Source organism: Macaca thibetana, chromosome 13, assembly GCF_024542745.1.
Source record: "Macaca thibetana thibetana isolate TM-01 chromosome 13, ASM2454274v1, whole genome shotgun sequence".
Classification (NCBI taxonomy): domain Eukaryota; kingdom Metazoa; phylum Chordata; class Mammalia; order Primates; family Cercopithecidae; genus Macaca; species Macaca thibetana.
In genome coordinates, this window is record NC_065590.1 from 51,455,413 (window position 1) to 51,480,512 (window position 25,100).

Here is a 25,100-nt window from a genome sequence, read left to right on the forward strand (position 1 = left end):
TGATTTGCAGTTTTCTTGTGATGTTGTTATCTGTCTTTTATATCAAGTAGTGCTTGCCTCATAGAATGAGTTGTTAGGTGTTCCCTCTTCTTCTATTTTTTTGGAAGAGTTTGAGAATTACCGATTCAATCTCCTTCTGTTAGGTCTATTTAGATTTTCTGTTCCTTCTTGAGTCAGTTTTGGCAGTCTGCATGTCTCTAGGAATTTGTCCATTTCCTGTAGGTTATCCAATCTGCTTTTTAAAAAAAATTATTTACCCTTCTTTCTTTCTTTCTTTCTTTTTTTTTTTTTGAGATGGAATTTCACTCTTGTTGCCCAAGCTGGAGTGCAATGGTGCGATCTCAGCTTACTGCAACCTCTGCATCCTGGGCTCAAGCAATTCTGCTGCCTCAGCCTCCAGAGTAGTTGGGATTACAGGAACCCACCACCATGCCTGGCTAAAGTTTTGTATTTTTAGTAGAGACAGGGTTTCACCATGTTGGACAGGCTGGTCTCGAACTCCTGACCTCAGGTGATCCAATGGCCTTGGCCTCCTAAAGTGTTGGGATTACAGGCTTGAGCCACCGCATCCGGCCTATTTACCCTATTTTCTTTTTTTATTATTATTTATTTATTTTGTATTTTTTATTATACTTTAAGTCCTAGGGTACATGTGCACAATGTGCAGGTTTGTTACGTATATGTATACATGTGCCATGTTGGTTTGCTGCACCCATTAACTCATAATTTACATTAGGTATTTCTCCTAATGCTATCCCTCTGCCATACACCTACCCAGCGCCAGGCCCCGGTGTATGATGTTCCCTGCCCTGTGTCCAAGTGTTCTCATTGTTCAATTCCCACCTATGAGTGAGAACACGCAGTGTTTGGTTTTCTGTCCTTGCAGTAGTTTGCTCAGAATGATGGTTCCCAGCTTCATCCATGTCCCTACAAAGGACATGAACTCATCCTTTTTTGTGTATGACTGCATAGTATTCCATGGTATATATGTGCCACATTTTCTTAATCCAGTCTATCATTGATGGACATTTGGGTTGGTTCCAAGTCTTTGCTATTGTGAATAATGCTGCAATAAACATATGGTGCATGCGTCTTTATAGTAGCATGATTTATAATCCTTTGTGTATATACCCAGTAATGGGATTGCTGGGTCAAATGGTATTTCTACTTCTAGATCCTCGAGGAATCGCCACACTGTCTTCCACAATGGTTGAACTAGTTTACACTCCCCCCAACTGTGTAAAAGCATTCCTATTTCTCCACATCTTCTCCAGCACCTGTTGTTTCCTGACTTTTTAATGATTGCCATTCTAACTGGTGTGAGATGGTATCTCATTGTGGTTTTGATTTGTATTTCTCTGATGACCAGTGATGATGAGCATTGTTTCATGTGTCTGTTGGCTGCATAAATGTCTTCTTTTGAGAAGTATCTGTTCATATCCTTTGCCCACTTTTTCATGGGGTTGTTTGATTTTTTTCTTGTAAATTTGTGTAAGTTATTTGTAGATTATGGATATTAGCCCTTTGTCAGATGGGTAGTTTGCAAAAATTTTCTCCCATTCTGTAGGTTGCCTGTTCACTCTGATGGTAGTTTCTTTTGCTGTGCAGAAGCTCTTTAGTTTAATTAGATCCCATTTGTCAATTTTGGCTTTTGTTGCCATTGCTTTTGATGTTTCAGTCATGAAGTCTTTGCCCATGCCTATGTCCTGAATGGTATTGCCTAGGTTTTCTTCTAGGATTTTTATGGTTTTAGGTCTAACATTTAAGTCTTTAATCCATTTTGAATTAATTTTTGTATAAGGTGTAAAGAAGGGATCCAGTTTCAGCTTTCTACATATGGCTAGCCAGTTTTCCCAGCACCATTTATTAAATAGGGAATCCTTTCCCCATTTCTTGTTTTAGTCAGGTTTATCAAAGATCAGATGGTTGTAGATGTGTGGTGTTATTTCTGAGGCCTCTGTTCTGTTTCATTGGTCTATCTCTCTGTTTTGGTACCAGTACCATGCTGTTTTGGTTACTGCAGCCTTGTAGTATAGTTTGAAGTCAGGTAGCATGATGCCTCTAGCTTTGTTCTTTTTGCTTAGGATTGTCTCGGCAATGCACACTCTTTTTTGGTTCCATATGAACTTTAAAGTAGTTTTTCCCAATTCTGTGAAGAAAGTCATTGGTAGCTTGATGGAGATGGCATTGAATCTATAAATTACCTTGGGCAGTATGGCCATTTTCACAATATTGATTCTTCCTATCCGTGAGCATGGAATGTTCTTCCATTTGTTTGTGTCCTCTTTTATTTCATTGAGCAGTGGTTTGTAGTTCTCCTTGAAGAGGTCCTTCACATGCCTTGTACGTTCACTCATGATCTGGCTGTTTGTCTGTTACTGGTGTGTAGAAATGCTTGTGGTTTTCACATATTGATTTTGTATCCTGAGACTTTGCTAAAGTTGTTTATCAGCTTAAAGAGATTTTGGGCTGAGATGATGGGGTTTTCTAAATGTACAATCATGTCATCTGCAAACAGGGACAATTTGACTTCTTCTTTTCTTAATTGAATACCTTTATTTCTTCCTTTTGCCTGATTGCCCCGCCCAGAACTTCCAACACTATGTTGAATAGGAGTGGTAAGAGAGGGCATCCCTGTCTTGTGCCAGTTTTCAAAGGGAATGCTTCCAGTTTTTGCCCATTCAGTATGATATTGGCTGTGGATTTGTCATAAATAGCTCTTATTATTTTGAGATATGTTCCTTCAATACCTAGTTTATTGAGAGTTTTTAGCACGAAGTGCGGTTGAATTTTGTCCAAGGTCTTTTCTGCATCTATTGAGATAATCATGTGGTTTTTGTCTTTGGTTCTGTTTATGTAATGGATTACATTTGTTGATTTGCGTACATTGAACCAGCCTTGCATCCCAGGGATGAAACCCGCTTGATCGTGGTGGATAAGATTTTGATGTGTTGCTGGATTTGGTTTGCCAGTATTTTACTGAGGATTGTCGCATTGATGTTCATCAGGGATATTGGTCTAAAATTCTCTTTTGTTGTTGTGTCTCTGCCAGGCTTTGGTATCAGGATTATGTTGGCCTCATAAATGAATTACGGAGGATTCACACTTTTTCTATTGATTAGAATAGTTTCAGAAGGAATGGTACCAGCTCCTCTTTGTACCTCTGGTAGAATTCGGCTGTGAATCCGTCTGGTCCTGGAATTTTTTTGGTTGGTAGGCTATTAATTCTTGCCTCAATTTCAGGGTCTGTTATTGGTCTATTCAGGGATTCAGCTTCTTTCTGGTTTAGTCTTGGGAGGGTGTATGTGTCCAGGAATTTATCCATTTCTTCTAGATTTTCTAGTTGATTTGCATAGAGGTGTTTATAGTATTCTCTGATGGTAGTTTTTATTTCTGTGGGATTGGTGGTGATATCTCCTTTATCATTTTTTATTGCACCTATTAGATTCTTCTCTCTTTTCTTCTTTATTAGTCTTGCTAGCAGTCTACTGATTTTGTTGATCTTTTCAAAAAAAAAAAACAGCTCCTGGATTCATTGATTTTTTTGAAGGGTTTTTTGTGTCTCTTATCTCCTTCAGTTCTGCTCTGATCTTAGTTATTTCTTGCCTTCTGCTAGCTTTTGAATTTGTTTGCTCTTGCTTCTCTAGTTCCTTTAATTGTGATGTTAGGGTGTCGATTTTAGATTTTTCCTACTCTCTCTTATGGGCATTTAGTGCTATGAATTTCCGTCTACACACTGCTTTAAATGTGTCCCAGAGATTCTGGTACATTGTGTCTTTATTCTCATTGGTTTCAAACAACATTTTTATTTCTGCCTTCATTTCGTTATTTACCCAGTAGTCATTCAGGAGCAGGTTGTTCAGTTTCCGTGTAGTTGTGTGGGTTTGAGTGAGTTTCTTAATCCCGAGTTCTAATTTGATTGCACTGTGGCCTGAGAGACAGTTTGTTGCGATTGCTGTTCTTTTACATTTGCTGAGGAATGCTTTACTTCCAATTATGTGGTCAATTTTAAAATAAGTGTGATGTAGTGCTGAGAAGAATGTATGTTCTGTTGATTTTGGGTTGGGAATTCTGTAGATGTCTATTAGGTCCACTTGGTGCAGAGCTGAGTTCAAGTCCTGGATATCCTTGTTAACCTTCTGTCTTGTTGATCTGTCTAATATTGATAGTGGGATGTTAAAGTCTCCCATTATTATTGTGTGGGAGTCTAAGTCTCTTTGTAGGTCTCTAAGGATTTGCTTTATGAATCTGGGTGCTCCTGTATTGGGTGCATGTATATTTAGGATAGTTAGCTCTTGTTGTTGAATTGATCCCTTTACCATCATGTAATGGCCTTCTTTGTCTCTTTTGATCTTTGTTGGTTTAAAGTCTGTTTTATCAGAGACTAGGATTGCAACCCCTGCTTTTTTTTGCTTTCCATTTGCTTGGTAGATCTTCCTCCATCCTTTTATTTTGAGCCTATGTGTGTCTCTGCACGTGAGATGGCTATCCTGAATACAGCACCCTTGTGGTTCTTGACTCTTTATCCAATTTGCCAGTCTGTGTCTTTTAATTGGAGCATTTAGAACATTTACATTTAAGGTTAATATTGTTATGTGTGAATTTGATCCTGTCATTATGATGTTAGCTGATTGTTTTGCCCGTTAGTTGATGTAGTTTCTTCCTAGCATCCATGGTCTTTACAATTTGGCATATTTTTGCAGTGGCTGTTACAAGTTGTTCCTTTCCATGTTTAATGCTTCCTTCAGGAGCTCTTGTAAGGCAGGCCTGGTGGTGACAGAATTTCTCAGCATTTGCTTGTCTGCAAAGGATTTTATTTCTCCTTCATTTATGAAGCTTAGTTTGACTGGATATGAAAGTCTGGGTTGAAAATTCTTTTCTTTGAGAATGTTGAACATTGGCCCCCACTCTCTTCTGGCTTGTAGAGTTTCTGCCGAGAGATCTGCTGTTAGTCTGAGGGCTTCCCTTTGTGGGTAACCCGACCTTTCTCTTTGGCTGCCCTTAACATTTTTCCCTTCATTTCAACCTTGGCAAATCTGACAATTATGTGTCCTGAGGTTGCTGTTCTCGAGAGCATCTTTGTGGTGTTCTCTGTGTTTCCTGAATTTGAATGTTGGCCTGCCTTGCTAGGCTGGGGAAGTTCTTCTGGATAATATCCTGAAGAGTGTTTTCCAGCTTGGTTCCATTCTCCCCATCACTTTCAGGTACACCAGTCAAACGTAGATTTGGTCTTTTGACATAGTCCCATATTTCCTGGAGGCTTTGTTCATTTCTTTTTACTCTTTTTTCTCTAAACTTCTCTTCTTGCTTCATTTCATTCATTTGATCTTCAATCACTGATACCCTTTCTTCCACTTGATCGAATTGACTACTGAAGCTTGTGCATACATCACATAGTTCTCGTGCCATGGTTTTCAGCCCTATCAGGTCATTTAAGGTCTTCTCTGTGCTGTTTATTCTAGTTAGCCATTTGTCTAATCTTTTTTCCAGGTTTTTAGCTTGCTTGCAATGGCTTTGAACATCCTCTTTTAGCTTGGAGAAGTTTGTTATTACCGACCTTCTGAAGCCTACTTCTGTCAACTCATCAAAGTCATTCTCTGTCCAGCTTTGTTCTGTTGCTGGCGAGGAGCTGTGATCCTTTGGAGAAGAAGAGGTGCTCTGGTTTTTAGAATTTTCAGCTTTTCTGCTCTGGTTTCTCCTCATCTTTGTGGTTTTATCTACCTTTGGTCTTTGCTGATGGTGACCTACAGATGGGATTTTGGTGTGGATGTCTTTTTTGTTGATGTGGATACTATTCCTTTCTGTTTGTTAGTTTCCCTTCTAACAGGTCCCTCAGTTGCAGGTCTGTTGGAGTTTGCTGGAGGTCCAGTCCAGACCCTGTTTGCCTGGGTATCACCAGCAGAGGCTGCAGAACAGCAAATATATTGCTGCCTCATCCTTCCTCTGGAAGCTTCGTCTCAGAGGGGCACCCAGCTGTATGAGGTGTCAATCGGCCCCTACTGGGAGGTGTCTCCCAGTTAGGCTACATGGAGGTCAGGTACCCACTTGGGGAGGCAGTGTGCCCATTCTCAGAGCTCAAACACCATGCTGGGAGAACCACTGCTCTCTTCAGAGCTGTCAGACAGGGATGTTTAAGTCTACAGAAGTTTCTGCTGCCTTTTGTTCAGCTATGCCCTGCCCCCAGAGGTGGAGTCTACAGAGGCAGGCAGGCCTCGTTGAGCTGCGGTGGGCTCCTCCCAGTTCGAGCTTCCTGGCCACTTTGTGTCCCTACTCATGCCTAAGCAATGGTGGACACCCCTCCCTGAGCCAGGCTGCCGCCTCACAGTTTGATCTCAGACTGCTGCACTAGCAGTGAGCAAGGCTCCAGGGGCTTGGGACCTGCAGAGCCAGGTGCAGGATATAATCTCCTGGTGTGCCATTTGCTAAGACCGTTGGAAAAGCACAGGATTTGGGTGGCATGTCCCGATTTTCCAGGTCCAGTCTGTCATGGCTTCCCTTGGCTAGGAAAGGGAAATCCCCTGACCCCTTGCACTTCCCGGGTGAGGCCATGCCCCGCCCTGCTTCAGCTCGCCCTCTGGGGGCTGCACCCACTGTCCAACCAGTCCCAGTGAGATGAACCAGGTACCTCAGTTGGAAATGCAGAAATCGCCCATCTTCTGCGATGGTCACGCTGGGAGCTGCAGACGGGAGCTGTTCCTATTCGGCCATCTTGGAATGGACCCCTATTTACCCTACTTTCAAGCTACAAGTTAAAGTTATCCAATGTATTGGTGTACAATTTTTCATAGTAGTCTTATAATCCTTTTTATTTCTACAAGTTGCTAATAATGTCCCCACTTCTGAAAAAATTTAGTTGAATTTTTTTACTAGAAATTTTCAAATATACACAAAAGTGAATAGCACGATACACTCCTACATACTTATCATCAAAATGAGCAATTTTCAAGGGTTCATTAGACTTGCTTCATCTATTCCTTATCTTTCCCTCCCTCTCTCATGCAACCTAAGAGTGTATGAAAGGGGCCCATCTAGTTCTGTGTTAAGGTTAGAGAAGAAAGTATTTTTTAAAAAGGTTACAGGATGAATGTGTGCATGTGAATACCAATTGCTCACTGGCACTGAGAAGCTTTTCTTCCTCCTGTCAGTCTCCCTGTCTCTTGTTCAAGACCAACCTCTTAGTCAAGTTTCTCCTGCTAGAGTGAAATTCTTGGCCAATTTTACTCACCTCAGGAGCTTTAAGAAATATTGATTTCTGGACCCTATCCCACAATATTGTATTTAATTGGTCTGGTATATGGTCTGTAATGGGAGTTTTTAAAAGGTGATTCTAATATACAGCGAAGATTGAGAACTTGTGCTCTAAAATGTAAGAGCCCTCATTCCTTCTACTTTCCTTTTGTAATGCATCTCTCATTTCTTACAAGGCTTTAGAGAACAAATGCTGTGGAACCTGGCAGTTCACTTCCACAGGTGTTTACAAGTGAGTAATCAGTTTAGGCAAGGATGTAACACGTGAAATCTGCCCAAGGCCAGAAATAAATTCAGGAGTCAACTCTAAATTCTGCTGAAAGAGTTACTGATAATCTTACCTGGAAAGGGACCTGCATCAGGAAGTGAGGAGCGTGGTCTGATGTGAAAAATGGAGACTTAGGCCGGGCGCGGTGGCTCAAGCCTGTAATCCCAGCACTTTGGGAGGCCGAGACGGGCGGATCACGCGGTCAGGAGATCGAGACCATCCTGGCGAACACGGTGAAACCCCGTCTCTACTAAAAAAAAATACAAAAAACTAGCCGGGCGAGGTGGCGGGCGCCTGTAGTCCCAGCTACTCGGGAGGCTGAGGCAGGAGAATGGCGTGAACCTGGGAGGCGGAGCTCGCAGTGAGCCAAGATTGCGCCACTGCACTCCAGCCTGGGCCACAGAGCAAGACTCCGTCTCAAAAAAAAAAAAAAAAAAAAAAAAATGGAGACTTGACAGACCAGGAATTCTACTGAGTTCCCAGGGCTTTCCACTTGTCCAAGGCTATGGTCTCAACTCTGGCTGTACATTAGAATCACTTGAAATGATCATTTTCTCAGGCTTCACTTTAGAGATTCTGATTTAATTAGTCTAGGTCAAGTGTTCTTAAATTTAGGTTGCATCAAAATCACCTGGTTGCTGGGCACCAACCTCAGAATTTCTGATTCAGTAGAGCTGGGGTGGGGGCCAACATCCACGTTTCTAGTAAGTTACCAGGCAGTGCTGAGGCTGCTGGTCTGGGAACCACATTTCAGAATCACTGGTTTAGGGTAAGACCCAGGCACAGATTGTTAGGGGGAAAAAAATCTCTAAGTACTTTCAATGTGCATGCAGCCAGAAAAAAAAAAAAAAAAAAAAAAAAAAAAAAAAAAAAAAAAAAATCACTGCCCTAGTACTGCTGGCTCGCAAATTGCAGGGGAACAGAAAGTACAGAAAGCCTGACCCTCTTGAATCGGGACACTTCAGATGAATGAATGAAAGAACTTGAACTTCAGATAGAATCCCTGAGTGAATCAGATACCCTATGGTAGGTTTGACCTCCCTGTGAGGAAAGAATGGTTGAACTCAATTCTTAAATTTTATTTCTGCTGTTTCTGAATTTTAGTTCTGTTCAGCCATTAGTCTCCACTTTCCTATGACTGTAGAACTAGAACAAAACTGTTTCCAAAAATGTATCTAACATCTTTACTTCTGAATAGAAGAGCTATCCAGAAACTGTACCAAGTCTCTGAGTCTCCTAGGCTAAATCTTGCTTTAACTCTGGCTCTGTGCTTACATCTGATAAAGTATTTCTTGAATGCAGGCAGTTACTGTTTAAATTTGTTTTGTCAGTAGGAGAGATGCAGCTAAAGGAACATTTTGCCTCTTGCACTAAACTGTTACAGATATATGAACCAGTGCTTCCAACACAAACGGCACACACAGAAATGATAATACAGTAGTTGTATAGCACACTGGTGTAACTGCCCAGTGGGTTGACTTTACCCAATTTGTAACCACCCAATGGGTTCACCTTATCCTGCTGCCTAGACAGAGCAGAGATTTCTCGAGATAGGGGAATCACAATACAGAAAGAATAATTAATGCAGAGCCAGCTGAGCAGGAGACTGGAGTTTTACTATTACTCAAATCAGTCTCCCGGAACATTTGGGGATCAAAGTTTTTCAAGACAGTTTGGTGGGAGGGGAGGGGCAGTGAGTTGGGGAGTGCTTATTGGTTGGGTCGTAGGTGAAATCATGGGGCGTCCCTGTCTTCTTGTGCTGAGTCAGTTCTTGGGTGGGGGGAGTCACAAGATCAGATGGCCGGTTTCTCGATCCGGGTGGTGCTGGTAGATCCATCCAGGGTAGAGTCTGCAAAACACCTCAAGCACTGATCTTAGGAGCAGTTTAGGGAGGGTCAGAATCTTGTAGCCTCCAGCTACGTGACTCCTAAACCATAATTTTAAATTTTGTGGCTAATGTTAGTAGTACAATCCCCAGGCAAGAAGGAAGTTTGTCCTGGGAAAAGGCTACTATCATCTTTGTTTTAAAAGATAAACTAAGTTCCTCTCAAAGTTAATTCAGCCTGTATCCAGGAATGAACAAGCACAGCTTGGAGGTTAGAGGCAAGATGGAGTCGTTTAAGTTGGACCTCTTTCACTGTCTCAGTCATAATTTTGCAAAGGCGGTTTCACTGGGGCAAGAGGAAGAGGCTGCTTACAGCTGAAGATAATCACCCAAAGCAACCAACTGTCTCAAGGACCGAGGGCAGTCAATATCTGTGAGCTAGCACCAAGCAGGCTGCTTAGGAAATGCTGATATAGTAGGCAAAGTGCGCATCTGCCTCATGTAGACTCAGCCTTCTGTAATGAATATTATTTAAAGAGAATATCCTCAAGTAGTCATTATTGGTTTAGATATATTGTAAATAGCTTAATCTAGATTTTAAAAATTGTGTATTTACTTGTGATAGGTGTGAACTTACTCCATAACACAGATGTGCAATACATATTACCACAATCTTGGAGTAATGATGGAATGGTGAAAGGGAAGTTTACACACTCCAGAATATTCAGGGAAGAACCCTGGTCTTCAGGCCATTGTTGCCACTTCATGGTCATTTGAAAGCAGGTGGTTCCACTCTCTCCATACCAAGCTTGGGCAACTCTCCCAGTGCTCCCAAGCCACAATGCCTAGCGTCCACTCACTTTGGGATCCCATGTAGACTTTTTTTTTTTTTTTTTTGAGACGGAGTCTTGCTCTCTTGCTCAGGCTGGAGTGCAGTGGGGCGATCTTGGCTCACTACAACCTCCACCTCCCAGGTTTAAGCAATTCTCTCATCTCAGCCCCCTAAGTAGCTAGGATTACAGGCGCCCGCCACCATGCCTGGCTAATTTTTGTATTTTTTAGTAGATACAGGGTTTCACCATGTTAGACAGGCTGGTCTCGAACTCCTGACCTTGTGATCCACCCACCTCGGCCTCTCAAAGTGTTGGAATTACAGGTGTGAGCCACCGCACCGGTGGCTATATACCCCATGTAGGCATTTCTTCATCCACACATCGTTTGTAAGTGGGACACAGGTCTCTGCTAAAATCAAACCCTCTTCTCCATTCCTTTGGGGGCAGCTTAGTTTAATTCCTTGTTGGTTCCTTGTGTATTTTTTCTTCAGGCCAATAATAAAAATGAACCCATTTTTAGCTTCTCACAAATATAGTTTTCCTGATGGGGCTGGAACTATCTTTCCATTCTTTTCAATCTCTTAAATTGAGTGTCTAAGAATTAGACAGGAACTACTATATCAATAAACTAGCTTGCCTCTTAAAAAGAAAAGTCTCAGCTGGGCACAATGGCTCATGCCTGTAATCCCAATACTTTGGGAGGCCAAGGTGGGTGGATCACCTGAGGTCTGGAGTTCGAGACCAGCCTGGCCAACATGGTAAACCCCTGTCTCTACTAAAAATACAAAAAATTAACTGGGTGTGGTGGGGCATGCCCATAATCCCAGCTACTTGGGAGGCTGAGGCAGGAGAATCGCTTGAACCCGGAAGGCAGAGGTTGCAGTGAGCTGAGATCATGCCATTACACTCCAGCCTGTGCAACAAGAGCAAAACTCCCTCTCAAAAAAAAAAAAAAAAAAAAAAAGGGTCTGTACTTCAAGAACACATACCTATGGCTGAAACTTAAGAAATTACATGGTGAAATGTTATTTTGAATTAAAGACTTTTTAAAACTTCACTTACATACGTGGAATGTGCTTTTACTCTCTTTAAAAAATTCTGTCATTCTGTCTTTATGTTAAAGTACAAGATACTCTAATTTCGGACAGATAGTTGCAAGTAATATGTACAATAATAAAGACTTTGCACATGCAAATGAGAAATAAACACTTTCTTTAAGCAAAATGAAACAGGCCTAGGAGTATAGGGGAGGAATAGAGCTATGTGGCATTCAAATGTGGCTGTGAGTTGGCCTAAGTCTAAAACCAGAGGTGGGCTGCAAGCAAACATGGCCTCTAATTCCAGGAACTTAACTGGATTAGAACCAAGAAGAAGAGCTCATAGAAGGGTCAGTCTAGAAGGAAGAATAGGAAACCAGACTGGATGAAAACCCAGGGAGTGTTTGAGAATCTAGGTCATAAGAGGTCATTGAGCAGCTTCTCTCACCCTTAAGACTTGACCTAAGCCAATTTGTCCATTCAGGGACTGTCCATTTCCTATAGTAAAAATACTTTCAGAGATTAGAGATAGGAGGGAGTCATGCTTCCTCTTCTACAACATTGTTATTATGATTTATTATAATGAAAACTAATCTCAGATCTAAATTTTCCACACACCAGTATTAACAAACAGGCCAAAAGAAAGCAGTCGTACAAATGATTCCTATAAAGTCAGTGAAGTCCATACCCGTTTCTTGGCACTCTAACAAATACCTTGCATGGAAGATTCGCTTGGATGTCAAAGCAACTTTATTCTCACAGAAGACAAGCTAACCTTCCAGTCACTTCAGGTGAAAGAATCCAGTATTAGGAAGGGTAACATGGAAGTAAACAAGTTCTAGACCTTGATGCTACTTAAAACGCTGTTAGGCCAGGTGTGGTGGGTCATGTCTGTAATCCCAGCACTTTAGGAGGCCGAGACGGGCGGATCACTTGTCATGAGTTTGAGACCAGTCTGCCCAACATAGTGAAACCCCGTCTCTACTAAAATATAAAAATTAGCTGGGCATGGTGGTGTGTGCCTGTAATCCCAGCTACTCAGGAGGCTGAGGCACAAGAATCGCTTGAACCCAGGAGGCGGAGGTTGCAGTGAGCCGAGATCACACCACTACACTCCAGCCTGGATGACAGAGCAAGGCTCTATCTCAAAAAAAAAAAAAAAAAAAAAAAAAAAAAAAAAAAAAAAAAAAAAAAAAAAGGCTGCTAGGCATCTGGCAGTATATCTTGAATACTGCTCATTTCACTATGAAAAAATGCAACATCGCTTATGGTGCAGGTTCAGAAAGTGAGATATCTAAAGTTCTACACCTGCCTCCTTTGGAGGGTGGCCAACAGATTAAGGCCCTTAGATGTCTGGTTATTCACTCCGCCTCAGGTGTAGACTCCTGACCTGGGTGTTAAAAATGTTAAATAATTGTCCCCAGGGTGTGGATTAATTTACACACATACACTTCAAAATAGCATTTTTACTAGCGAATTCCAGACAAAAATCTCAGACACCTTTAGCTATTAATGTTTAAACCTAATTTCATATCTGACAGTATTTTTTTTCCTCCTAGGTGTGGGAGTAAGATTGATTTTAAAAATAGTTGCCATTACTCAGAAACAGATAAAATGTAATAAGCCTTACTATTAGTCAAGGAGCAGAAATTTTACTCAAAATAATTTAAGCAAAAACAACATTTAGTGGTTCATGTTCCTGGGGAGAATAGGGAAGGCCCTGACCGTAGCTACTCTGAACCCCGGGACTCAAGGACATTGAAAGGTCTTCTCATTCTCTTTTTCTCTGTCCCTCTGCTTTGTGTGTATATCCTCACAGGTCTATTTCTCTGGGTTTTGGCCTCATTCTCTTCTATTTCTGCTAGGCCTTTTCATGAGGTGTGCAAGCCCCTCTGGCTTCACTTCATCTGGCTCCGTGACCCCAGAGTCAAAGGGCCCCTCGAGTACCTGCTGGGGAAGAACTTGGATTTTCTCAACTTGTGTCACCTGCCCTAATAATAATCCTTGCATAATTCCTCTGGCCAGGAAGTTGAGGTTCGGTCTAAATCTGGGTTGCTGACCTTATGTTTTGTGGGTTGGGGAGTACTGTTGTGAGAAGAAGGGTAAGGTGTTTGCTTTGGAAGCACATATACTAAAATTGGAACAGGCCGGATGTGGTGGCTCACGACTGTAATCCCGGCACTGTGGGAGGCTGAGGCGGGTAGATCACCTGAGGTCAGGAGTTTGAGACCAGCCTGGCCAACATGGTGAAACCCTGTTTCTACTAAAAATACAAAATTAGCTGGGTGTGGTGGTGTGCACCTGTTATCCCAGCTACTTGGGAGACTGAGGCAGGAGAATCACTTGAACCCAGGAGGAAGAGGTTGCAGTGAGCCAAGATTGCACTACTGCACTCCAGGCTGGGTGACAAAGTGAGACCTTGTCTGAAATAAACAAATAAAATAGGAACAATGCAGAGACGATTACCAAGGCCCTTGCACAAGGATGTCATGAAAATTTGCAAAGCAGTCCATATATTTTATCTGAAGTGTTCTCATCACGTACACACACAAAAACATAACTATGTCAGATGATGGTTAATTAGCTTGATTGTGGTGATTATTTCACAATGCACACATGTATCAAAACATCAAGTTGTACACCTTAAATATATACAATTCAAATTTGTCAATTATACCTTATTAAAGCAGCAGCAGCAGAAGCGGTGTTACCAAACTGCCCAAAACTGTAGTTGCCACAGCCCCGTCTGCCCTTCCTGTTCTCTTTTTCCTGCCTTTCTATACTTGGGATCTTTCGCCTATGTGTGTTAAATTGGATGTTATGAAAAACAAGAAATATTCAAGCTTCTATGCATTAAGATTTAGTAGTTTATAAACTTTGATCCACTTTATATTTTTCAGTAGATGGAACCATGTAGAAAAGCTGGCATCAGAATTTTCTGGATTTTTTTCCTCAAGCGATACCACTAAAATGGAAACCTGAAGATTTTTATAAGCAAATGTAGGCTAACATTGATTCAGAAAAAGCCGCCAATATGCTATAGTAGTGAATATTGCAACCAAAATGAATTTCCTTAATTATAATCGGGTGAATTTGGGACTAGGAAAAGCAGCTTGTTTACACATTTAATCACCACCTATAGGTAAGAAGCTCAGAGATTTTCCAGGTGAATGATGCCCCTGATAAATATATCTCTGTCTTGGGGACAGTAAAATGATTCAACAAATGCCATATGTAGTGTTTAGCTCTTGAGGAGACCTATGGCCTAGTTGGAACATAGCCTGTGTGCTGTGCCTACTGGAGGGTAGCATGAACAGATTGCTGGTAATAGCTCACTCCACATAGTGTCTGTCACATATAAAGTGCCAGGTCAAGTAGTGACCACATGTAATGTGGACACCATGATTTTTCCATTTCTCTCAGTTATTAAAAAGCTTTTAAGAGGCTGGGCATGGTGGCTCACAACTGTAATCCCAGCAATTTGGGAGGCCAAGGCGGGCAGATCACCTGAGATCAGGAGTTCAAGACCAGTCTGGCCAACATGGCGAAATGCTGTCTCTACCAAAAATACAAAAATTAGATGGGCATGATTGCAGGCAGAAGAATCTCTTGAACCCAGGGGGTGGAGGTTGCAGGCGAGCCAAGATCACACCACTTAACTCTCAACCTGGGCAAAAGAGCGAAATCTGTCTCAAAAAAAAAAAAAAAAAAAAAAAAAGCTTCAAAGAGGAACAAAGAGAACCAGTTTCAAGAACACTATCAGACAATAGTAAATTGTGGTATGATACTTGACCATTACATTATGATGACTAATTTATAGCAGTGTGGATTTTAAAATGGACAGATGGTATCCTTTGCAATTTTAATTCTTTATAACAGAAACTGTTATAATAATTGATACACAACAATTTTCTGGCATGAAATTCCATCATTGAATATATTCTGAAGAGGAGTGCCATTATAGCAAAAAAAAAAAAAATTACTATTCTTAGATGAAAAATAGTGGCTGTGTGTAAGTAGACAAGACATATAAAGGTGGAACAGTGTGTGATAAAGTCAAAATTCTACTACGGCCTAGCCGATCGCTAAGAATTGCACTTAGAGTACTGAAAACATACACTGTTGAGTGTGTGTGAATGATATACTAGGACCTTGCGACTCAAAGTATGGTATGGGATCAGCAGAATCAGTATCACTTGGGAGCTTGTTAAAAATGCAAGTTATTTGGCCCCACCCCAGACCTACTGAATCAGAAACTCTGGGAGCTGGGCCAGAAATCTGTGTCCTACAAGCCCTCCAGGTGCTCCCAGTGCATGCTACAGATTGAGAGGCATCATTCTAATTAGTTACAAGCACTCTCCTGATGGCTTGTAGAACTGCCCAAGCGAGGGACTTGAGCATGGAGAAGTACCTGATGTACAGGCTTCTCTTGCAGCAATAAATCAACTTAGTAGACCACCACTGTTGCAATGACTCCTTTCACCCAATGGTCAAACCTAGATGTTAGGTGGGTTAAAACAGCCTCATTTTCTTTATCCCTTTTTTTGTTTTGTTTTGTTTTTTGAGACTGAGTCTCACTTCGTTACCCAGGCTGGAGTGCAGTGGCATGATCTCAGCTTACTGCAACCTCAACTTCCAAGGCTCAAGTGATCCTCCTGCCTCAGTCCCTCAAGTAGCTGGGATTATAGGCACCCACCACCATGCCCGGCTAATTGTTGTATTTTTAGTAGAGACAGGGTTTCACCGTGTTGCCCAGGCAGGTCTCAAATTACTGGCCTCAAGCAATCCTCCCGCCTCAGCCTCCCAAAGTGCTGGGATTACAGGTGTGAGGCACCGTGCCCAGCTCTTTATTATTTATATATTAAAGACTAAGTTGTAGGAGGGTAGTTTTTGAACCAGTTATCAATTAGCATCAATAAGTATTTATTAAGTGTTATATTTTGTTCTAGGAGCAGCAAAATATATACAAAGTGACCTAAAAGATGATTGTTGTTTAGCCTGTGGTTAAGGAGAAAATATAAACTTGAAAAATTAAATGACAATATCAGATAATAACACAAGAGCTATTCCTAGGCATTATATGACTAATTATAAAATAAGGGGAAAATTCACTGAAAAGGAAGAGATCCCTGGGTTGAATAGGTCTGTGAAGACATCACTCAAGGTTCCTTCACTGAGCATATGTTTAGGAAGTAGCTTCTCCAGGAAGGGCCTTGGGCAGGTGCTGGAGAGAATGTGGAATTTGAACTAGGCTTCTGGAAAAGGCAATTCAAATGGCAGGAATGTAACAAACCAAAGGTATCATATGAGAGGTTTACACAGCAATTCTGGTTGCTCTGTCCTTGCATATCTCCAAGGAAACCTGGACCCATGATTGACTGTTGGTCAACCCTAGGTATGTGGCCCTTGGAAGGCTCTTTATGCTAATGTTGATGATTTTGTTGTATGCACCTAAAGCAATGAACCATGTCCTACTAGCTTGTCAGAATTGCTTTGTGCAGACATCAAGACTGATCATGCATGCCAGGTTTCATTACTAGAGCCCTGAGTTTCAGTTGTCAAGGATGGTCATGTAGCAGAATGTACCCATGTGACCAGACCTCCATAAAAGCCTTGGGCCCTGAGACTTGCATTGGGTAGAGAGATTCTGCTAGAAGGAAAGCATGTCTTGTGTGGCTCTGGTTGGAAAAAACTTGAAAGTGTGTATCTGACCTCTCTGGATTTTACCCAATGCCTATCTTCTTTCTGCAATTTTTGCTGTCTACTTTTTGCTGTAGTAAGTCTTAGCCATGAATATAACCTGATATTGAGCCTTCTGAGTCTTTATAAAAAAAAAACAAAAAAAAACTAGGAGTGGTTATGGCACCCCTGAAATATGGCCTGTGACAAGATGCAAAATACACATTAATTTTTGGGAAGAAACAATAAATATTAAAATCCGATGGGAAAAGTCAATTCTTGATTGCTGAATCTTGGTAAAGAATGTAAAGGTGTCTATTGTACTATTTATTTTTCTTCTTCTTCTTTTTAATTTTAATTTAATTTAATTTTTATTTTTTTTGAGACAGGGTCTTGCAGTCACCCAGGCTAGAGTGCAGTGCCACAATGATGGCTCACTGCAGTCTCAACCTCCTGGGCTCAAGCAATCCTCCCCCCTCAGCCTCCCGAGTACCTGGGACTATAGGTATTTGCCACCACACCCAGCTAATTTTTGTATTTTTTGTAGAGACAGTCTCCTTATGTTGTCTAGGCTGGTCTCAAACACCTGAGCTCAAGTTATCCTCCCACCTGGGCCTCCTAAAGTGCTGGGATTACAGGTGTGAACAACTGCACCTTGCCTCATTGTACTATTATTTAAAGTTTCCTGTAAGTTTGACATTTTTCAAAACATAAATTTATGGAAAAATGAGTAGTATTGAGCAAATAGTACTAGCAGTTGAGAAGTCAATTATCATATGCATGCATGGACATATGTGTGTATAGAATCATAGAATTGTATGTTATCTTGAAGAATAGTCATTTTACACTTTACCGTTTAGTCAAGCCTGTCCATCTTTTCCTATGTTTGCTTGGATGTGTGTTTTCTATTCTTTTTTTGACCACATACTCCCGCCTCAGGCAGATGGGGGGCCCTGAGTCCCTGGGCTGGAAGTGGGCCTGAGGCTGTGGTGAATGGGGCCAAGAGAATCATTACCAGGTCAGTTTCCTATGGAGTTTCTGGGTCAGTAATGCCGAGACCAATAGTCCAGGGTCAGGATGCCAAATTCAGACAGGGCAATAAATAAATAAAAAGAGAAAGCTCTAATTCAAAGTTAATCGTTCTGACAGAGAAGGCAATGCAAAGAGAGTTCAAACAGTCAGACAAGCCAGGAGTGATTCCTGAGAAAAAAACGCACACAGTGCCAACTTCCTTTTTTAACTGGTTCCTGCCACAGCTAAAGTCGGGGGCATATGCTAAAGTGAGTGATGCAGCTGGGGAGTGCACAACTGTATTCTCACAGAGTTTTCTCTCAGCCTGAGATTGACTGAATATTCACTTATAGTTTCTCCTTCTTTTTATTATTTGAGATTTTACATTTAATTCTTTTTTATGCATTTTCTGCTTATGTATTACATTTAATTCTTTAATATCTCTAGTTAGAAAACTGCATTTATATATGGGTAAGATTGGTTTATACTGTGCTAGCTTCCTCGGTTTTATTAATAAGATACACATAGTGGTCAAGAACATGAATTCTAAGCTGGGCGCCACGGCTCACGCCTGTAATCCCAGCACTTTGGGAGGCCGAGGCAGGCGGACCACCTGAGGTCAGGAGTTCAAGACTAGCCTGGCCAACATGGCAAAACCCCGTCTCTACTAAAAATACAAAAATTAGTTGGGCATCGTGGTGCGTGCGTGTGATCCCAGCTACTCAGGAGACCGAGGCAGGAGAATCGCTTGAACACAGGAGGAAGAGGTTGCAGTGAGCCAAGATCACGCCACTGCACTCCAGCCTGGGCGACAAAGCAAGACCTTGTCTCAAAAATAAAATAAAATTTAAAATAAATAAATAAATAAATAAAATAAAATAGGAACAATGCAGAGAAGATTAGCAAGGCCCTTGCACAAGGATGTCATGAAAATTTGCAAAGCAGTCCATATATTTTATCTGAAGTGTTCTCATCATGTACACACACAAAAACATAACTATGTCAGATGATGGTTAATTAGCTTGATTGTGGTGATTATTCCACAATGCACACATGTATCAAAACATCAAGTTGTAGACCTTAAATATATACAATTCAAGTTTGTCAAATATACCTTATTAAAGCAGCAGCAGAAGAAGCGGTGTTACCAAACTGCCCAAAACTGTAGTTGCCACAGCCCCGTCTGCCCTTCCTGTTCTCTTTTTCCTACCTTTGTATACTTGGAATCTTTGGCTTATGTGTGTTAAATTGGATGTTATGAAAAACAAGAAATATTCAAGATTTCCATGCATTAAGATTTTGTAACATATAAACTTTGATCCACTTTATATTTTTCAGTAGATGGAACTGTGTAGAATAGCTGGCATCAGAATTTTCTGGATTTTTTTCCTCAAGCAATACCACTAAAATGGAAACCTGAAAATTTTTATAAGCAAATGTAGGCTAACATTGATTCAGAAAAAGCCACCAATATGCTATAGCAGTGAATATTGCAACCGAAACGAATTTCCTTAATTATAATCGGGTGAATTTGGGACTAGGAAAAACAGCTTGTTTATACATTTAATCACCACCTATAGGTAAGAAGCTCAGAGATTTTCCAAATGAATGATACCTCTGATTATATCTTATCTTGTGGACAGTAAAATGATTCAACAAATGTCATATGTAGTGTTTAGCTCTTGAGGAGACCTATGGCCTAGTTGGAACATAGTCTGTGTGCTGTGCCTACTGGAGGGTAGCATGAACAGATTGCTGGTAATAGCTCACTCCACATAGTGTCTGTCACATATAAAGTGCCAGGTCAAGTAGTGAACACGTGCAATGTGGACACCATGATTTTTCTACTTCTCTCAGTTACTAAAAAGCTTTTAAGAGGCTGGGCATGGTGGCTCACAACTGTAATCCCAGCAATTTGGGAGGCCAAGGCGGGCAGATCACCTGAGGTCAGGAGTTCAAGACAACCCTGGCCAACATGGCGAAACTCTGTCTTTACTAAAAATACAAAATTTAGCTGGGCGTGGTGGTGCACACCTGTAATCCCAGCTACTTGGGAGGCTGAGGCAGGGAGAATCGTTTGAACCTGGGAGTCGGAGGTTGCAGTGAGCCGAGGTCATGCCATTGCACTCCAGCCTGGGCGACAGAGGGAGACTCTGTCTCGAAAAAACAAAAACAAAAACATGGATTCTCGAGTCAGACTGCTTGGGTTCAAATATTGGCTCTAGCACCTAATAGCCGCATTAACCTCTTCATGCCTCACATTTTTTTTCTATGAAATGCAGATTAAAATATTACCTACCTCCAGGTATTGGAATATCAGTAGCAATGAACATGCTTGATGCCAGATCTTGTTTTATATATGCAATTTTACAAAAGAAAAAAGAGAAAAGGAAATAAATCAGGACAGCCAGGGGCATTGGCTCACACCTATAATCCTAGCATTTTGGGAGGTCAAGGTGGGAGGATCACTTGAGCTCCGGAGTTCGAGACCAGTCTTGGCAACATGGCAAAACCTCATCTCTACTAAAAATACCAGACAATAGCCGGTTGTGGCTGCGCACATCTTTAGTCCCAGCTACTTTGGAGGCTGAGGCACAAGAATCGCTTCATCCCGGGAGGTGGAGGTTGTAGTGAGCCCAGATCGCGTCACTGAACTCCAGCCTGTGCAGCAGAGCAAGACTCTATCTCGAAAAAGATAAGAAAAGAAAAGAAAAACCAGAATTTTGGAAGAAATGTCTGGTTCCAGGACTGGAATAGAGAAAAACCAAGATCTGCCTGGAACATGTCATGATGCCAAAAAGTAAATACTGAAAAAATGATGGGGCATGTTGAAAAAACATAGGAGCCAACTTGAAGCAGATCCCAAGACAAATCAGGGACAATTTAAGCAACAAAATAAATAATGATAGTAATAGGTTGTAACTCATGGAATAAAACAAATATCCGTATGTCCAGAGTGATAACAAGTGAATAAATAAATCATTGGGGGAGTGGAGGAAGTTCTTCTTTACAGTAGAATTCCAAGTAATAAATGATGAAGAAGTGATGGAAACAAAATTACCATTTGCCAGACACTAGAGTAAAAATTGTTTCAGGCGAGACTCATTCACAAATGCTAAAACTAGTGGGCTAAAAGGAGAAATGGGATTTTTTATACAGTGTCACAGTATCTCCCCAGAAGACATTTATTTAATGACAAAGGGAAAAATAATGTTACGGTAGAGAAGTCTGGCAGAGGCTACCTTAATCAAGTATCCAAGTTAATATTGCAGCCATGAGGCCAACATACATAACCTGATTTTAATCAAAAAGAAACATCAGACAAACCCAAAGTGAAGGACACTCTACAAAACTATTGGCACACACTCTTCAGAACTGTGAAGGTCAGAAAAGATAAAGAAAGATTAAGAAACTATCCCAGATTAAAGAGTAAGAAGATAAATAAATGCATTGTGTGATCTTTAATAGCATCCTGATCCGAAGGCGCACATAAGGACAGTTGACAACATTTATATGCAGTTCATAGATGAATTAGTGGCATTTACTAGTGTTATTTTCTTGATTTTGATCATTTTACTCAATTATGTAAGATTAAACATTTGAGGAAGTTGGGTGAAGAGTATACAAGAATTCTTTGTACTATTTTTGCTATTCATTTGTAAGTCTAAAATTATTTCATGATGAAAACTTTAAAAATATATATTAATATATATATTCCTCAGTTACTAAATTCTTTCCAGACTCTTCTAATATATATATTAGCAATAGACATATTTGTATATAGATAGAGCTTTGTTTTGATTTGTTTTACAGAAATGGAATTGCATTATACATGACTCTTTTGTGTTTCCACTCAACAACTGTATTAGCTCCTTTTTGGGTGTTGGCTTATCTCACAAAGACCTAGCTTGCTTCCTCCTCCTTAAAGAGGCTCCAGACAACCATATCTCTACTATATGACATCATTCCTTGGTCACAGATAATCAGACCACGTGTGGACATCTGACCCAAACTGGGACATCAGATTCTTTCTACCAGGAATTTGAAACTGGGACCATAATATTCTTATTCAGACTGAGCTATTCTCCTGAGTGAAAGAAATTTTAAAACTTCAAAGCTGAGATACAGCTGTAACCTGATGTATGAATTGAAAAGTAGAGACAGTTGCAAGGCAGAGAAATGAGACCAGAGAAGCAGGGGCAGGATATGAGAAGGCACTTCCTGGGATCCTAGTTGATAACCATTTTCTTATCTCATGCTCTTTCTGAGGACTTCTGCCGTGGGATTCCACAAGACACATTTGAATCCTTATAATACATTTCCTTCAAGGCTCATGCCAGCTCTCAAGAGGCAGAGCTCACATCAGTTATATTTTCAAAACTAATTTGAAGCCAGGTGCGGTGGCTCATGCCTGTAATCCTAGGACTTTGGTAGGTTGAGGCGGGTGGATCACTTGAGGTAAGGAGTTCTAAACCCGCCTGGCCAACTTGGTGAAACCTCGTCTCTACTAAAAAAACAAAACAAAACAAAAAAATAGCTGGGCGTGGTGGCGGATGCCTGTAGTCCCAGCTACTCAGGAGGCTGAGGCTGGAGAATCACTTGAACCTGGGAGGCAGAGGTTACGGTGAGCCAAGATTGCAACACTGCACTCTAGCCTGGGTGAGAGAGCGAGACTCCATCAAAGACAACAACAAAAAACCAATTATAAAAAATTGTGATTATTTATGTAAAGAATTGCTGGCCAGGTGCGGTGGCTCACACCTGTACACAGCACTTTGGGAGGCTGAGGCGGGCAGACCACTTGAGGTCAGGAGCTCGAGAGCAGCCTGGCCAACATGATGAAACCCCATCGTTTCTAAAAATACAAAATTAGCTGGGCGTGGTGGCACACACTTGTAATCCCAGCTACTGGGGAGGCTAAGGCAGGAGAATTGCTTGAACCTGGGAGGCAGAATTGCAGTGAACCAAGATCCTGCCATTACACTCCAGGCTGGGGAACAAGAGCGAAACTCAGCCTCAAAAAAAAAAAAAAAAAAAAAAAAAAAAAAAAAAGAATTGCTAACTAGGTACTGAAAGTGCTAAAGGAAAACACTTGTTGAATAAACAATTTTTCATTGAAAAATTTCTGTAGAAAAATTACATGAATAGTACAAAGGAACACCTGTATACCTTTCAACTGGATTGACCAACTGACTTTGTCCACGTTTACTTTTTTTTTTTTTTTTGAGATGGAGTCTCGCTCTCTCACCCAGGCTGGAGTGAAGTGGTGCAATCTCGGCTCACTGCAACATCTGCCTCCCGAGTAGCTGGGATTACAGGTGCCTGCCACCACGCCCAGCTAATTTTTGTATTTTTGTAGAGATGAGGTTTCACCAGCGGGCCAGGCTGGTTTTGAACTTCTGACTTCAGGTGATCCACCTGCCTTGGCCTCTGAAAGTGCTGGGATTACAGGTGTGAGCCACTACACCTGGCCTATTTTCTTCTTTTTTAAAACGCTTATTGATGAATCATTCAGACACATTTAAACATCACTTTTGAAGATTTCAAATGTTTCTATGAAAAAAGTCCTTTTGCATTAGAGATGCATATTGGAAGTATTTGTGGCTGAAATGGCATGTCTGAGGTTTGCTTTAAGGTACATCAGCAAGGCCAGGTGCTAGGGCTCATGCCTGTAACATCAACATTTTGGGAGGTCAAGGCAGGATGATCACTTGAAGCCAGGAGTTCACGACCAGCTTGGCCAACATGGCAAAACCCCATCTCTACTGAAAATACAAAAATTAGCTGGATGTGGTGGCCCATGCCTGTAATCCCAGCTACTTGGGAGGCTGAAGCACATGAATTGATTAAATCCAAGAGACAGAGGTTGCAGTGAGCAAAGATCACACCACTGCACTTCAGCCTGGGCAACAGAGTGCGACTCTGTCTTAAGAAAATAAAAAAATAAAAAAATAAAAATAAAGTACAACAGCAAAAGGAGACAAAAAGTGGGGGAGGGAGGTGTAAATAGATAAAGCAAAATCAGCAAAATAGTAACCACTGTTAAACCTAAGTCATGGGTTTATTATACTATTTTATCTACTTTTATGTATGTTTGAAAATTTACAAACTGAAAAGTAAAAAACTATTTCGTTTCAAAAAATAGATCAAATTGGAACCATTTGGCATTATATTATGTAAAATCCAGCTCTTGGCTGGGCATGGTGGTTCATGCCTGTAATCCCAGTACTTTGGGAGGCTGAGCGGGGAGGATTGCTTGAGCCCAGGAGCTTGAGAGCAGCTTGGGCAACATAGCAAGACCCCATCGCTAAATCAAGAAAAATTTAAAAACAAATTAGCCAGGCATGATGGTGCACGCCTGTGGTCCAAGTTAGTCAGGAGGCTGAGGTGGGAGGCTTGCTTGAGCCCGAGAGGTCAAGGCTACAGTGCACAGTGATTACACCACTGCATTCCAGCCTGGGCAATGGAAAAAACTTGAAAGAAAGAAAGAGAGAGAGAGAGAAAGAAAGAAAGAAGGAAGAAAAATCAAGGTTATATTAGCTTTATATAAAGAGTTAGAAAATGTTTTCTCTTTTTTTATTCTTTGAAAATATATACTGTATTGTCACAGGATCTTTGGGGTATTGCTTTTCTGGCCAGAAATCTCTGCAGTCGGTGGCACCTTTTCCCAAGTTATTGTCCTGTGTCCAGGAAGAATGAGGTACACAGACAAGTGAAAGGTGAGCAAGATGAAGAGGAGCTTTATTGAGTATTAGAACAGCTCAGAGGAGACCTGTAGTGGGTGACTCCTGTCTGCAGGCAGGTTGTCCTGACAAACATTCAGCCCTTAGCAGAGAGGGTGGCTCCTCTCTGTAGCTGGTCATCCCATTGTCTGCAGCTCTCAGTGGAGAGGAGGCCCTGGAGAAGGTAGCTCCTCTCTGCAGCTGGTTTTCCCAGTGTCTGCCCTGCTGTTGTTGAGTCTAGGGGTTTTTATGGTCTTCAGAGGGGTAAAATGCATGCTGATTGGTCCACGGGCAGCCATGGGTGAGCCCAGGAAAAGGTGCCATGAGTTCTGCCTCCAGTACACAGGACTGGCAGCCCAGCCCCCAGCTTTCAGGCCTTCCCCTGCCTAAAGGTGGGGCTTCACCAGGTTCCTGCTCCCTTCTGCCCAGGAGCCTGTCTGCCTCCCTCTGCTGTTCATGTTTCACAGGCTATTCATG

The 25,100-nt window shown here is 41.4% G+C and overlaps 2 pseudogenes; both read left to right on the forward strand.

The window, feature by feature from the left end:
• The first annotated feature begins 13,631 nt into the window (after window positions 1–13,631).
• Window positions 13,632–13,730, forward strand: LOC126934512 (uncharacterized; annotated as a pseudogene).
• Window positions 13,731–18,758: 5,028 nt separating this feature from the next.
• Window positions 18,759–18,857, forward strand: LOC126934502 (uncharacterized; annotated as a pseudogene).
• The last annotated feature ends 6,243 nt before the right edge of the window (window positions 18,858–25,100 follow it).